The sequence below is a fragment of the Mus caroli genome, unplaced genomic scaffold, assembly GCF_978045245.1.
Source record: "Mus caroli unplaced genomic scaffold, Mus_caroli_1 scaffold_11, whole genome shotgun sequence".
Classification (NCBI taxonomy): Eukaryota; Metazoa; Chordata; class Mammalia; order Rodentia; family Muridae; genus Mus; species Mus caroli.
Genome location: NW_028227266.1, coordinates 20,832,597 through 20,849,976, shown reverse-complemented (window position 1 = coordinate 20,849,976; position 17,380 = coordinate 20,832,597). Strand labels below are relative to the sequence as shown.

Here is a 17,380-nt window from a genome sequence, read left to right as displayed (position 1 = left end):
TCAGAAAACTGTTTTGTTCCTGGTATTTTGTGTTACCAGATCGTAGAAACTCTTACCAAGAGAAGGGTTATCATATTGATTTTTCTGGTCCAAAGTATTTTATATAGGTTGGAGAACATACACTTAAATCACCAACAGTGGCATGTGCTACCAGCATGTGCTCTGTTCCTGTATCCATATCTCTTTCCCCCTGACGTGGAGACTATAAGGGGGGTCCTGTCATTAAGATCTTGTTTCCCAATTGGTTCTTGATTTGTCAATAAAGAAGGCTGGGTGCCAATTGCTGAACGGAAGGTACAGGTGGGACTTCCGGATCCCAAGAGGTAAAAGGAGACATGGAATGACAGGGATTTTTCTCCCATGCTTTGGAACATGAAGAAATCAACAGTCATATAAGGTCTTGGGGCAGCTAGGACCTATAGCCTCCACTACAGGTGGGGGCTAAATAGGTTGGTCAGAGCTAGCTGATGTGAGCTTGGGGTGGAGGGAGAGACGAAGATAATAAAGTGATAAGGGCACATATTTCCAGGCAGGAGGGATCTGGGTCCAGCAATTGTGCCTAGAGGCAAGTTCAAAAGGTAATGGAGCAGTGTGTGTGCCCTTCATTTGCAGATTCAAGGGTCTCAGGAGTGGGCTGGTAACTTGACCCTTCCAGGAACAAAGGCAGATAGGAAAGACAAGCTGAATCAGTACTGGTGTCTCTGATTCTGGACCTAAACTGGGAGGGGCTGGTAGTGTGGTCACAGCTCCTGGCCTAAGGCAGAGCATGTTTTTAAAACTCCACACAACAGGAGTCCTCCCTGAGACCCAAGAAACTAGAGACTACTGGATTAACATAAATAATAATTAAGTTAGCCAATGGGGCACTTGCTGTACACAAACTGGGGAGCTATGGCTTGCTAAGGGTAGAGAACTGAATTAGTCTAATCCGTGCAGTCATATACATTGATATTCCTTACTGCTTAAACATTCCTGAAAGATCTATCACACTTTTGACTAAAATATTCTTCAACAGTGACTGTAGCTGAAGCACATTCCTCTGCTTTCATAATAGTTACTCAGAGGAAGAGAATAAGGTAAGGAAACTTAGTAGCTGGAGGAAACATACCAGAAGGATCTTTTCCACACTTCATATACCACATGTCTCTGTACAAAATTAATACTGTGTGATATTTCAGGATCCAAGTCACACTTAAAGTTCTTTGAAAAAAATACAAAACTATGGCAACTCCAATAGGAAAAAAATCTCTCTTTTTAAAAAATTCATTCAAATTCCCTATCTCAGGCAACTCTTCAAAGTGTTTGTCAGTGTGGACTGGAAGATCACTATATGCTGTCAGTTTTGTTCCTCAACTAGGCAATGCTAATAAAAAGACAGAGTATATAGATGTTGCTATAGCAATGGATCCAAGCACATTAGGCTAAATCACCTGTCCATTATTGTTTATGATTTAACTGCAGGGGGAGGAGGCAACAATGACATTGTTTGCTTTTGCCCAAGTACCCTCCCTAAGCCTCATACACCCACAATGGTGGACTGGATGTGATTTTTGTGGTATGAATCAGCACAATGCATGTCCACTTGAAAGGAGAACCATATAAAACTGTCTCTTTCAGCAACTGAAAGATGACCTTCAGAACACTGCTTTAGCAAAGGTAAACACTCTGTGTTATTTTTGTGTTATTATCAATATATCATGAATTCTACTTCTAATCACAGTAGCTCAGTGACCTTATTTCTGAGCAACATCGTCCTTTCACTTCTAGGAAGTCCTAGCAGAATGTGAAATTACAGTGTGGCAGATTAACCTTCAGTACCTCAGAAATACTCATATTTGGAGATGAGATACATTAGGAGATAATTAATTGGGAAGACTAAGAGAGGGAAAGGACTGTGAAGATGCAGGAAGGACTTGGATAGCCTGACCATGCCTTCACCTCAAGCTGCCAACCTCAGACCAGAGAGACATTGAAAGTCTATTGGTTAAACGGCTTGGTCTCTGGTAATTTATCACATCATTTCCATGTTAATTTCCTGAAGAATTGATTAATTCTAATTTGTGTTTTTGTGTCTTCTTCATCTATACAGTTCCTCATATTTTCATTAGCGAATGTTGATTTTATTAAAATCAATTACTAGCACTAATGAAACATTTAATATTGTTTTTAAGGACCTGAAATCATAGACTGAAGGTGCCAAGGCCTGCATTATGAAAATGTATGAATATGATGAAAAATTATGAAAAAATATTGTATCAAAAAGTAAAGAGATTGACAGGTTTTAGAGGGGAGTTCAGAATCTCTCCCAGGATCTCAGACACAGAGGTCCATTACAGGCAATAGACACCTTGAAGTACCATGAAGTCACCTTATTTTGTGGAAGCAAGAAAAGAGACTTGAATGCCATAGGATAAAATGTTCTAACCATACATACATTGGGAAAATAGGAATCTGGCTACTTAAACTTTCATATTCTGGACATTTTTGTTTTCTAAATGCCATTTTCTTCTTTGCAGAATGTAATGATAATGATGAAATAAGATGAAGTCTTGGGACTTTGTGACTTTGAAATTGCCTGATTCAGCTACCTGACAAATATTTCAATATATTGAGCTTAGGAATGACTTCAGACAAATGACAATTAAACCTATAGTTACCTACGTGAAATGGCACATGTGTGACTTCAGCAATCACACAGCCTCCCAAGTCAAATCTTTGATAAGGTATAATGAACAATTGTAAAAACAGAATTTGAGAAATACTAGTTTTATATTCTAAAATTCACCCAGGAACTTGATAAAATATAAATGATTTAAACAACTAGAACCAAGCTTTTGTATTTTGTTTTCTATCATCATAAGAAATGACTTTTAATTGAAAGGCTGAGAAAAAACTAACCTCAGGACCATCAAAACTCCCCCAAAGTGTCCAGGTTAATTTGAAGAGTTGTGGATTAACAAACAGTTTTGTCAGAGGTAATTTCCAGGCATCCTAGTATTGACTGTGTTGCTTGGTTATTAGAGGCCGTGTGTATGCAGATCTACAATGAAAAGGAGTAGCTGAGCAAGGAAAACTACAGAAAGTACAGACTGAGGAGGAAAAGGGCACCAGGAAGATTACTGGAGCTAAGTCCTGTATTCAAGACAATAAAGAGTTTTTGGTTTTGTTTTTAAAAAGCTTGATGCTAATTGTAATAAAGGGAGTGGTGACCTCAAAGCAAGTTCACACCCAACTTAGCTTCCATCTTGAGAAAAGGAGTTTAAAAAACAATTTAAGGCATGGTAGGCTTTAATCTCAGTAGACAGATCTCTGAGTTTGAGGCTAGCTTGGACTACAGATTGAGTTCCAAGACAGCAAAGCTTATGCAGTAAAGGAAACCATGAAAAACAGAAAGCTGGTGAAATGTATTTGAACAAGGGACTGCGTTCCAGCCCCAGCATGCTGCAGAGCTTGACAGCTGTAGTATTGCAGAAAGGGTTTCAGAATCTTCCCTCATGACTAAGGAAAGCTGCAGAAGCCAAATATATGACAAGAATATCCCAGCATGGAGGCCCAGAGAGGCTATTGTGGGAAACTGTGAAGGGGAGATCTGGATTGCCTTGGAGACCCTAAGATGTTGGAGATGCCAGACCCATGGAATACCTGATAAGGAGAGCTGCTAATAGTAGGTGGAACCAGCCTGAGAAAGAAGTGTGTTGCAGTCAACACAGCTAAAAGCAGTTTGGACATCTGAAGAGCACTTTTACATCAAACAATGAGATAGAGTTTGAAATTATACAGCTGTTTTTGTTTTGTTTTGTTTGTTTTGTTTTATTCTTTGGTCTTGCTTGATCCAGTATTTCCTCACTATGCACCCTTTCTTATATTTTGGAATGGTAATTTGAATCCTGTGCCATGATATGTTGAACATAACTGGAGAATACAGTGAAGAGATGGAGGGGGTCTAAGAGACTTTACAATTTGCATTTTTAAACTGTTCAGATACTCTGATAGATTATAGGGAGTTTTGAAGTAGTACTAAATGCATTTTGTATTATAATATGGCTACAAGTGTAAGGTAGTCAGGGGTGGAATGTGGTGACTTGTATGAAAATGGCCTCTGTAGGACCATAGGGAGTGGCACTACTAGGAGGAGTAGGTTTGGCTTTATTGGAAGAAGTGTGTCTATATGGGCTGCCTTTGAGGTTTCAGATGTTCAAGCTAAGCCCTGCATCACTCTCTCTTCTTGTTGTTTCCCAATCTGGATGTAGAATTTTCACCTTCTTTTCCAGCACCATGACTGCCTGCATTCCAACATGCTTCCCACCATGATGATAGTGGACTAAACCTCTGAATCTGTAAGCCAGACTCAATTAAGTGTTTTCCTTTAGAGGAATTGTTGTGGTTATAGTGTCTCTTCACAATAATGGAAATCCAGGATCAACACTGAGAATTAAGATAAGACCCCCTGAATAATAACTAAGAATGAGCCTTAACACAAAACACAGAGAGAAGTCCCATGTGTCCTAGCTGCCTGTGAAGAGGATTTGGGTTTCCAATGGCTTATTCCATGACTGCAATGTGCCACTCTGTAAACCGCCTGAAGGTAGATATGTAGCATACACTGTGGGTAAGCACACAGGCTGCTTAATCATGGTTCTATTTTGGGGTTATTGGAATTAAAACCATCATCAGATCACCTTCAGTTGAGTTAAAGCATTAAGTACATGTTTAGAGGCCACTCTGTACTGTTCACCATAGTAGAAGTTGAGTACACAAAGATAAGACTTAGGGCTTTTAAGCTGTCACTGTAATTATTAGTGTTGCATAGAAAAGTGCCTATTTCTTATGTCTTCATTTTATAATGAAGTGAATTTATATAATCAAATATAATAAGTTTGTGCTTTTTGTGTGTTTATTTTTCTGGGTCATCTTAATTGACCATTAAATTATTGGCAAAAAGTTAAGAGTACAACATTTTAAAAAACTAGGAAATGTAAATTTGCTTTTATTTTTCTCATATTCATCTCAAATATTTTTGTTCCCATCTTGTACAGGCCTTGTGTTGGAACAGGAAATGACCAGAATTGCAGACATGATTACTGCAGGTTTTTTTAACTTTGTGAAAACTCCTCTAGAAGGAAAACAAAGAAACAAACACCTGTATCCTCCACAGCACATTCAGATCCACGAGGATCTGCTGCGTGCAGCTCTTTCTGGAAGTCTGTTTAGAAGCTACACATGACCATTTTAGATAATGTTCTTTAATATAAGAGCATTTTCCACCTTAGATCTGAAGAGATGATGATGGTAATCATGATGATGATTAGTTGTCATGTAGACATATTCTCTATACAATAAAGTCATTTTATTAGATATCTAGACCATAATAAAACATAAAATTCAATTTATGTTTTTCTTAATTTAGGAAGGATACTAAATTTCTGCATGTCCTTGTTTGGTATCTATTAATTTGCTTGACAGTTCAGGATTATTACGTTTGATCTACTGGTGAGATTTGTTATGGAAATGGATGTCTTACTCTTTTAATCATGTTTCTGTTACCCAATAGAGTCATTTTGTTTCTGCATAAGCTGGATCTAATGCAGGAGTATTTTATGGTATCTTTTGCATGTTGACAATAGTTGCTTGGTTTCAAATCTGAGTTATATTAGAGCTGCAATACAAAAGTATATTCTCCTGTGCTCTACAACTGTTAAATGTCATAACATGGTGATAGAATCGTTAAAATTTTAGCTCTACTTGTAATGCTTTAAAAAAAAAAACAAACAAGTCATTGAAAACTTTTTAAAGCTTTCTTCACTGGTATATTTCCTGGTGGAAGTTTTGTTTTGTTTCTTGGGTCACTTCCTCTTAACCATATACAGTGTTCCAGAGCCTTACCATAGAATCAGTGTATGAGTCTTAATTGCCCTCCATTCTTGGATTTATCTACTTTTCATTTCTTTTAATTACTATTATTTTCTTTCAATTGTGGCATAGTTTTCTTTTACAAAAAAAAGTAGAGATTGATGAATTCATTTCTGGTTTGTTTAAGATGAGAGTACTAGTGATGTACATAATTGGGAAGATCCTAACCTGTCTCCATGTCTTGTTGTATCTCTTATACAAAAGCTCATATAATAATTTCAAATGTTTTAAGAATATCTTTTCAGAGATAAGCATATAAATTAGTGTTTGCCATGGGCAAATGTTCATTAGGAAAACTGTGAGCTATAAAAAAAACATGTATACGGTATCTGCCATGGGCTACAAACTTTATAGTTGTTTCCTCATATAAATATTTAGTATGCCTTACCCACCAGAGTACCTTGCATGTATATGTAAGTTCTAACATACATCTTAAAATAAATATGCAATTTTTCTTTAAACGGAAAAGAATAGACAATATTTGCTTTGCATTTTAAGCATCTAAGGATTTTCCTCTCATATAACAAACATTAATTCAACATCAAGACAAAACATAGATCTTTCTTTTTAGAATATTTCTGAATTATGCTAAAATTTATAACTCAAGAATTTTTTTTGATGATAAGAGCACAGGGAGATTGATGGCAAAAGTTTATTACCATTTTAAGGAGTAATTTATTACAGAAATAAATCTGCTACAAACAAACCTGTGCCATTGGTTTCTCTTGACCCAAATATTCATAAGGTTCTTAACCAGCAGGATGTGGCACTAAAGTTGCACCTCATGGTCTCTACACACACCACAAAGGATGAGGAGGCCATCTGGTGAAGCCAGACCCTTCCTCCCATAGCATAAACTGTCACTCTAATTCAACATAGCTGGAGAATGTATTACAGCACCCAGTGCCCATGTTCCAGCTGCACCAGGAACTGCTTCTAATTGTAGGAAGGCCCCTCACCCTCTCTCTGCATCATGATTAGAAATTGTAGGGAACTCTTTCCTGCCCCTGATTTTCCCTTTAGTTCTTCCACAAAATGAGTTCTGATGTTGAGTTGCAAGTGATATTTTGGGGATGAAGCAATAAGCCTACCCTGTTAAGCAAGTTACATATTAATTTAGTATTCTGTAACAGCCCAGGGAAGATCTAGTCCTTCTACTCTGCTTCCCATTACAATGATAACCAAGAAGCACTGCAGAGATGGTGATGCTTCAAGCTTAACTTCAAGGAATAAACAAAAGATTTACATTGATTAAGTGTGTCTTTATTTAGCAAAGTGTTTTCTAATTTCCTCCTTCCCAATACATCTCCTATCATTCTGAATCGCACAGTTCACAGGAAGCAGTAGGAAGCTTTAGTACAATAAGTCTGAAAGGAATTACAAACAAAACAATTCCACAATTGAGCAAGTTTGTTCAGCCATTTAATCAACTTTTCCTTGGTCCTTGGGACCCTGCACATCTAGCCTCATCCTAGAGGTTTTGAACTACTCAAGATGAATATGAATGTCCTAGACTTTTTTTTCTGTACTAAAATTTGAAACATTGTCTTCTCCCACTTGAACTGAGACCCTTGTCATCAACCAAAATCCTAAGTGATTTAACATGTTACTTTACCTACATACCTATTATTCTACTGCTTTGCTCAATTTAGGTCACCCCAAGAGATTCTATTCGATCCGGCTGGATCAGCGCCTGGGTAGCGGGAGCGCAGGGTTGCCTGACACCCGCCAGCTACCCACGACCCCCGCCGCAGGATTTTGGGACTGCTGGTGAGTGGAACACAGCTTCTGCTCCAATCCAATTGCGCGGGACCTGAGACTGCATTAGTTAGGGAAGCAGAAACCGGCCTGAGTAGGGCCACAGGCCTCATCCGGCCGGATCAGTGCAGGGGTAGCGGGAGCACAGGGTTGCCTGACACCCGCCAGCTACCCACGACCCCCGCCGCAGGATTTTGGGACTTTTGGTGAGTGGAACACAGCTTCTGTTCCAGTCCAATCACGCGAGACCTGAGACTGCTCTGGTTGGGGAGAGAGAAATCCGGCCTACATAGGGCCACAACCCTCTTCCGGTCAGAAAAGCACCGGGGCAGCTGGGGCGCAGGGTCGGCTGACACTCACCAGCTACCCACAACACCCACCACAGGATCTTAAGACTTCTGGAGAGTGGAACACAGCTTCTGCTCCAATCCAATTGCACGCGGGACCAGAGACTGCATTAGTTAGGGAAGCAGAAAAACGGCCTGTGTAGGACCACAGGCCTCTTCCGGCTGGACCAGCACCGGGGTACCGTCAGCTACCCACGACCCCCGCCGCAGGATTTAGAGACTGCTGGTGAGTGGAACACAGCTTCTGCTTCAATCTTTAAACAGTGACAACGATAACAACTAACCCCAGAGATTACCAGATGGCAAAAGGTAAACGTAATAATCTTACTAACAGAAACCAAGACCACTCACCATCATCAGAACCCAGCACCCCCATTTCGCCCAGTCCAGGGCACCCCAACACACCGGAAAAGCTAGACACAGATTTAAAAGCATATCTCCTGATGATGATAGAGAACTTCAAGAAGGACTTTAATAACACACTTAAAGAAATGCAGGAGAACACTGCTAAACAGGCAGAAGACAATGAAGAGAAAGCACAAAAATCCCTTAAAGAATTGCAGGAGAACACTGCTAAAGAGTTACAAATCCTTAAAGAAAAACACGATAACATAATCAAACAGGTAGAAGTCCTTACAGAAAAACAGGAAAACACATCCAAACAGATGATGGAAATGAACAAAACCATACTAGACCTAAAAAGGGAAGTAGACACAATAAAGAAAACCCAAAATGAGGCAACACTGGAGATAGAAACCCTAGGAAAGAAATCTGGAACCATAGATACGAGCATCAGCAACAGAATACAAGAGATGGAAGAGAGAATCTCAGGTGCAGAAGATTCCATAGAGAACATCGGCACAACAATCAAGGAAAATGTAAAATGCAAAAAGATCCTAACTCAAAAATCCAAGAAATACAGGACGCAATGAGAAGACCAAACCTACGGATAATAGGAGTGGATGAGAATGAAGATTTTCAACTCAAAGGACCAGCAAACATCTTCAACAAAATTATAGAAGAAAACTTCCCAAATCTAAAGAAAGAGATGCCCATGAACATACAAGAAGCCTACAGAACTCCAAATAGACTGGACCAGAAAAGAAACACCTCCCGACACATAATAATCAGAGCAACAAATGCTCTAAATAAAGATAGAATACTAAAAGCAGTAAGAGAAAAAGGCCAAGTAACATATAAAGGCAAGCCTATCAGAATTACACCAGATTTTTCACCAGAGACTATGAAAGCCAGAAGATCCTGGACGGATGTTATACAGACACTAAAAGAACACAAATTCCAGCCCAGGCTACTATACCCAGCCAAACTCTCAATTAACATAGATGGAGAAACCAAAGTATTCCACGACAAAACCAAATTCACACATTATCTCTCCATGAATCCAGCCCTTCAAAGGATAATAACAGAAAAAAACCAATACAAGGACAGGAACCACGCCCTAGAAACAACAAGAAGGTAATCCCTCAACAAACCTAAAAGAAGACAGCCACAAGAACAAAATGCCAACTTTAACAACAAAAATAACAGGAAACAACAATTACTTTTCCTTAATATCTCTTAATATCAATGGACTCAACTCCCCGATAAAAAGACATAGACTAACAAACTGGCTACACAAACAAGACCCAACATTTTGCTGCTTACAGGAAACTCATCTCAGAGAAAAGGATAGACACTACCTCAGAATGAAAGGCTGGAAAACAATTTTCCAAGCAAATGGCATGAAGAAACAAGCTGGAGTAGCCATTCTAATATCTGATAAGATTGACTTCCAACCCAAAGTCATTAAAAAAGACAGGGAGGGACACTTCATACTCATCAAAGGTAAAATCCTCCAAGAGGAACTATCAATCCTGAATATCTATGCTCCAAATACAAAGGCAGCCACATTCATTAAAGAAACTTTAGTAAAGCTCAAAGCACACATTGCACCTCATACAATAATAGTGGGAGACTTCAACACACCACTTTCACCAATGGACAGATCATGGAAACAGAAACTAAACAGGGACACAGTGAAACTAAGACAAATTATGAACCAAATGGATCTGGCAGATATCTACAGAACATTCTATCCTAAAACAAAAGGATATACCTTTTTCTCAGCACCTCATGGTACCTTCTCCAAAATTGACCACATAATTGGTCACAAAGCAGGCCTCAACAGATATAAAAATATTGAAATTGTCCCATGCATCCTATCAGATCACCATGGACTAAGGCTGATCTTCAATAACAAAATAAATAATAGAAAGCCAACCTTCACGTGGAAACTGAACAACACTCTTCTCAATGATACCTTGGTCAAGGAAGGAATAAAGAAAGAAATTAAGGACTTTTTAGAGTTCAATGAAAATGAAGCCACAACATACCCAAACTTATGGGACGCAATGAAAGCATTTCTAAGAGGAAAACTCATAGCTATGAGTGCCTCCAAAAGGAAACTAGAGAGAGCACACATTAGCAGCTTGACAACACACCTAAAAGCACTAGAACAAAAGGAAGCAAATTCACCCAAGAGGAGTAGACGGCAGGAAATAATCAAACTCAGGGGTGAAATCAACCAAGTGGAAACAAGAAAAACTATTCAAAGAATCAACCAATCAAGGAGCTGGTTCTTTGAGAAAATCAACAAGATAGATAAACCCTTAGCCAGACTCACTAGAGGGCACAGGGAAAGCATCCTAATTAACAAAATCAGAAATGAAAAAGGAGACATAACAACAGATCCTGAAGACATCCAAAACACCATCAGATCCTTCTACCAAAGGCTATACTCAACAAAACTGGAGAACCTGGATGAAATGGAGAAGTTCCTAGACAGATACCAGGTACCAAAGTTGAATCAAGATCAGGTTAATGATCTAAACAGCCCTATATCCCCCAAAGAAATAGAAGTAGTCATTAATAGTCTCCCAACTAAAAAAAGCCCAGGACCAGATGGGTTTAGTGCAGAGTTCTATCAGACCTTCAAAGAAGATCTAATCCCAGTTCTTCACAAACTATTCCACAAAATAGAAACAGAAGGTACTCTACCTAACTCATTCTATGAAGCCACAATTACTCTGATACCTAAACCACAAAAAGACCCAACAAAGATAGAAAACTTCAGACCAATATCCCTTATGAATATTGATGCAAAAATCCTCAATAAAGTTCTTGCTAACCGAATCCAAGAACACATCAAAACAATCATCCATCCTGACCAAGTAGGTTTCATCCCAGGGATGCAGGGATGGTTCAATATACGGAAATCCATCAACGTAATCCAGTATATAAACAAACTCAAAGACAAAAACCACATGGTCATCTCGTTAGATGCGGAAAAAGCATTTGACAAGATCCAACACCCATTCATGATAAAAGTCTTGGAAAGATCAGGAATTCAAGGCCCATACCTAAACATGATAAAAGCAATCTACAGCAAACCAGTAGCCAACATCAAAGTAAATGGTGAGAAGCTTGAAGCAATCCCTCTAAAATCAGGGACTAGACAAGGCTGTCCACTTTCTCCATACCTATTCAACATTGTACTTGAAGTCCTAGCCAGAGCAATTCGACAACAAAAGGAGATCAAAGGGATACAAATTGGAAAAGATGAAGTCAAAATATCACTTTTTGCAGATGATATGATAGTATATATAAGTGACCCTAAAAATTCCACCAGAGAACTCCTAAGCCTGATAAACAGCTTCGGTGAAGTAGCTGGATATAAAATTAACTCAAACAAATCAATGGCCTTTCTCTACACAAAGAATAAACAGGCTGAGAAAGAAATTAGGGAAACAACACCCTTCTCAATAGTCACAAATAATATAAAATATCTTGGCGTGACTCTAACTAAGGAAGTGAAAGATCTGTATAATAAAAACTTCAAGTCTCTGAAGAAAGAAATTATAGAAGATCTCAGAAGATGGAAAGATCTCCCATGCTCATGGATTGGCAGGATCAACATTGTAAAAATGGCTATCTTGCCAAAAGCAATCTACAGATTCAATGCAATCCCCATCAAAATTCCAAATCAATTCTTCAACGAATTAGAAAGTGCAATCTGCAAATTCATCTGGAATAACAAAAAACCTAGGATAGCAAAAACTCTTCTCAAGGATAAAAGAACCTCTGGTGGAATCACCATGCCGGACCTAAAGCTCTACTACAGAGCAATTGTGATAAAAACTGCATGGTACTGGTATAGTGACAGACAAATAGACCAATGGAATAGAATTGAAGACCCAGAAATGAACCCACACACCTATGGTCACTTGATCTTCGACAAGGGAGCTAAAAACATCCAGTGGAAGAAAGACAGCATTTTCAACAAATGGTGCTGGCACAACTGGTTGTTAACATGTAGAAGAATGCGAATCGATCCATTCCTATCTCCTTGTACTAAGGTCAAGTCTAAGTGGATCAAGGAACTTCACATAAAACCAGAGACACTGAAACTTATAGAGGAGAAAGTGGGGAAAAGCCTTGAAGATATGGGCACAGGGGAAAAATTCCTGAATAGAACAGTAATGGCTTGTGCTGTAAGATCGAGAATTGACAAGTGGGACCTCATGAAACTACAAAGCTTCTGCAAAGCTAAAGACACCATCAATAAGACAAAAAAACCACCAACAGATTGGGAAAGGATCTTCACCTATCCTAAATCAGATAAGGGACTAATATCCAATATATATAAAGAACTCAAGAAGGTGGACTCCAGAAAGTCAAATAACCCCATTAAAAATGGGGCTCAGAACTGAACAAAGAATTCTCACCTGAGGAATACCGAATGGCAGAGAAGCACCTGAAAAAATGTTCAACATCCTTAATCATCAGGGAAATGCAAATCAAAACAACCCTGAGATTCCACCTCACACCAGTCAGAATGGCTAAGATCAAAAATTCAGGTGACAGCAGATGCTGGCGAGGATGTGGAGAAAGAGGAACACTCCTCCATTGTTGGTGGGATTGCAAGCTTGTACAACCACTCTGGAAATCAGTTTGGCGGTTCCTCAGAAAATTGGACATAGTACTACCAGAGGATCCAGCAATACCTCTCCTGGGCATATATCCAGAAGATGTCCCAACCGGTAAAAAGGACACATGCTCCACTATGTTCATAGCAGCCCTATTTATAATAGCCAGAAGCTGGAAAGAACCCAGATGTCCCTCAACAGAGGAATGGATACAGAAATTATGGTACATTTACACAATGGAGTACTACTCAGCTATTAAAAAGAATGAATTTATGAAATTCCTAGCCAAATGGATGGACCTGGAGGGCATCATCTTGAGTGAAGTAACACAATCACAAAAGAACTCACACAATATGTATTCATTGATAAGTGGATATTAGCCCAAAACTTAGGATACCCAAGATATAAGATACAATTTGATAAACGCATGAAACTCAAGAAGAATGAAGACCAAAGTGTGGACACTGTGCACCTTCTTAGAATTGGGAACAAAACACCCAGGGAAGGAGTTACAGAGACAAAGTTCGTAGCTGGGATGAAAGGATGGACCATTTAGAGACTGCTGTATCCAGGGATCCGTCCCATAATCAGCTTCTAAACGCTGACACCATTGCATACACTAGCAAGATTTTGCTGAAAGGACCCAAATATAGCTGTCTCTTGTGAGACGATGCCGGGGCCTAGCAAACACAGGAGTGGATGTTCACAGTCAGCTATTGGATGTATCACAGGGCTCCCAATGGAGAAGCTAGAGAAAGTACCTAAGGAGCTAAAGGGATCTGCAACCCTATTGTTGGAACAACATGATGTACTAACCAGAACCCTGGAGCTCTTGTCTCTAGCTGCATATGTATCGAAAGATGGCCTAGTCGGCCATCAATGGAAAGAGAGGCCCATTGGACTTGCAAACTTTATATGCCCCAATATAGGGGAATGCCAGGGCCAAAAGAATGGGAATGGGTGGGTAGGGAAGTGGGGGGCGCTATGGGGGACTTTTGGGATAGTATTGGAAATGTAATTGAGGAAAATATGTAATAAAAATATAAAAAAAAAAATAAAAAAAAAAAAAAAAGAGATTCTATTCACATCAAACTTGTACAAATGGCACAGAGCAAAATTTCATCAAGCTATATAACAAATGTAGGCCCGGTGATAACTGTTCTTGTTAGCTGAATACCAAAGAGAAATGCAGGCCACAGAGATTGGGAGCTTTCATGTAAATCACATCGAATATGTCTTCCACCATAACCTACAACCCCTCAACAAAGAGAAACTTCCTTGCCTCTTCCAATCCCATTAGTCCTCACTGTTTGTCTGGAATGTTTTGTTGCTACTTTTATAATATATATATATATATATATATATATGTGTGTGTGTGTGTATAAATATATGTATATATATGTGTATATATATATATATATATATATATATATATATATATATATATATGAGTTTGGGAATATATAAGGCACTCATTCTCAACATACCTCCTGCTGAAACCTTTTAATACAGTTCCTCATCATTATGGCTATTCTCTGTTGTCAACTTTAGTGTATCTGTAATGAACTACAATCCAGAAATGGAGGGCCACCTAAGGTCCAAATCTTGAGGCAAGAAGACACCATGCCTTTCATCTGGATCTTGAGATTGGAAGATTCAAGATTTGGATCCAAATCTTGATTTTAGATGACAAATGCCTTTTATCCAGATCATGAGGCACACCGTTAACCTGGGTCATATCTTCTGCTGGAGGCCTATAGAAGGACAATAGAAGAAGAAAGGGTTCATTTTTTCTTTGCCTGCTTGTACTCACTTAGCCAGCATATGTATTGAAACTACTTCTTCAGAATTCCAGCTTATACAGAAGACCAGCTGAAACACCCAGCCTCATGGGACTGGGCAACTACTAAAATCTTGGACTTTCCATTCACATCTGGCCATTATTGGGTTAGTTGAACTGTAGCCTGTAGGTCAGTCATTCCAATACCTTTTATAGATCTTGAGGCATAGTGGCCAAACTTATAAAGATCTATTGAAGAAAGCATAGGTTCAAGCTCAGTGATGCATGCCTTTAATCCTAGCACTTAGTAGGCAAAAGAATGCAGATCTTTGAGTTCAAACCCATCCTGGTCTATATAGCAATTTTCATGACAGCCAAGTTTATTCAGTGAGGAAACTATCAAAACCAGAAAGCTGATGAAGGTATAATGAAATAAGGTAGTCACGTTGCAGCCTCATCTTAGCAGCTTTGACCATGTGATTCTGGATTTAGAACCAAGAAATCTCCCTCAATGACTATGGAAAGTTGCTGAAGCCAGCTGTGTGGTAATGATGTCCCTTCACTAAAGCCCAAAGAACCCATTGTGTGAAGTTATGATGGTGTATCCTGGATTGATTTAGAGACCGTAAAAGGTTAGAGATGCCAGAATCATGGGATAACTGCTGAGAAAAGCTGCTACAAGAAGTCGTAACAGTCCAAAAGAAGGAAGTGGGTTACAGTCAACAAAGCAGAAAGGGCTTAGAAATCTGATAAGCATTTTGATATCAGACATGGGAATGCAGAATTTGGAGTTGGTCCAGTTGATTTTCAGTCTTGCTTTGGTCCAGTATTTTTTCACTATCCTCCCTTCCCTATGCTTTGGAATGGCAATGTATACTCTGGGTCATGATATGTTGGAAGTATGTGCTCTAATTTTTTATTTTAATTTTATATGGGACTACAGTAAGAGATGACACAAGTCTCAGAAGAAACTTTGAAGTTTGGACTTTTAAAAATCATTCAGGTTGTTATAGACTTATGGGAACTTTTGGACTTGAAATAAATGCATTTTTGCATTAATTTATGGGCACAAGCCTATGAGAACCAGCAAGCAGAATGTGGTGGTTTCAATAGGTATGACCCCCATAGACTCATGTGTTTGAATGTCTGATCCATAGGGAGTGGAACTATTAGGAGGTGTGGCCTCATTGTAGTGGATGTGGCCTTCTTAGAAGAAGTGTGTCCCTGTGGAGGTGGAGCTTTGAGGTCTTAAATGCACAGACTACACCCAGTGTGAAACAATCCAGTTTCCTTGCTGCCTATGTATCAAGATGTAGACTACTTACCTCCTCCAGCACCATGGATGCTGCCATGCTTCGCACCAAGAAGATAATGGATGAAACCTCTGAAACTGTAAGCCATGCCCAAATAAAATGTTCTTCTTTATAAGATTTGCATTGGTCATGGTGTCTCTTCACAATAATAAAACCCAACTGAGATCCTCATGGTTATGGTAACCTCCAACCATAAATTCTTTCTTATTACTACTGCACAATGGCACTTTGCTGCTGTTATGAATTTTAATATAAATGCAAGTGTCTTCTGATGGCTCTAGATGATCCCTCTGAAAAGGTCTTTCAATCCCCAACAGGGATATGACCAATAGCCCGAGAACTACTGCTGTTTAGGACTCACAAGTGAAAATGTATATTTGATGTCTATCTCAGATTGACTTAATTCATTCAATGTGATTATCCCAATTGCATTCACTTTTCTTCTGATTCTTTATAGTTAAAAATTCATATAATCACATTTCAATAGATTCCTCTATTCATCTATTGTTGGATACCTAGGCTGGTTTTATAACCTAACTATTATGAATTGAGCCACAACAAATGATGTTGTATGTGTTTTCAGTGGCATGCTGCCCAAGGAAATTATACCTAACTCATCCGTTAAGTCTGTATTGAGGCTTCTGAGGAGTTTCTACATTGCTTTCTGTAGTGGCTATGATAGTTCACATTTCCACCATATGTATACACCAGTTTCTTTGGTTTATATCCTACTCACCATTTGTTAGTAATTGTTTTATGGATGGGTATCTTTCTGAGAGGGACACTTGATGTAATTCTCAGAAAGAAACTGAGAGGAAATCTTGATGTAACTCTCATTTGCATTCCTATGGCTGTTGTAGTAATTACTTTTTTCAATATTAGTGGGGGCTTTCTACCCCACCTTTCTTCATTTAATTCCCAGATAAAAGATACTCAACTTTTATATGTATAATAAGTCTAAATCAGCACTAAAGCTGGACAGATATCTACCCTCTAGCCTATTATCTACTCCCCTATCAATAACTCTGAGTTATAACTCTATATGTTCCACATGACTGCTCTTAACTCCAATTGGCCAGCCCTAATGGCCATGTTTTTATGACTCATTTTATACTGTGACATCTTCTCTCTCTCTTCCTTCTTCCCATCTCTGCTTCTTATAGTCTCTCCTCAGAGCTCAAGCCCAGTAATCCAAACACTATCTCTCTTCTGCCCATCTATAAGCTGTAGGCATCTTTATTTACCAGTCAGGGATAACTTGAGGGGGCAAGGTTACATAGCATCATG

At 38.9% G+C, this 17,380-nt stretch overlaps 1 pseudogene; it reads right to left on the bottom strand.

The window, feature by feature from the left end:
* Window positions 1-16,181, bottom strand: part of LOC110301469 (stromal membrane-associated protein 1 pseudogene) — a 58,472-nt pseudogene extending 42,291 nt beyond the window's left edge.
* Window positions 16,182-17,380: the final 1,199 nt, after the last annotated feature.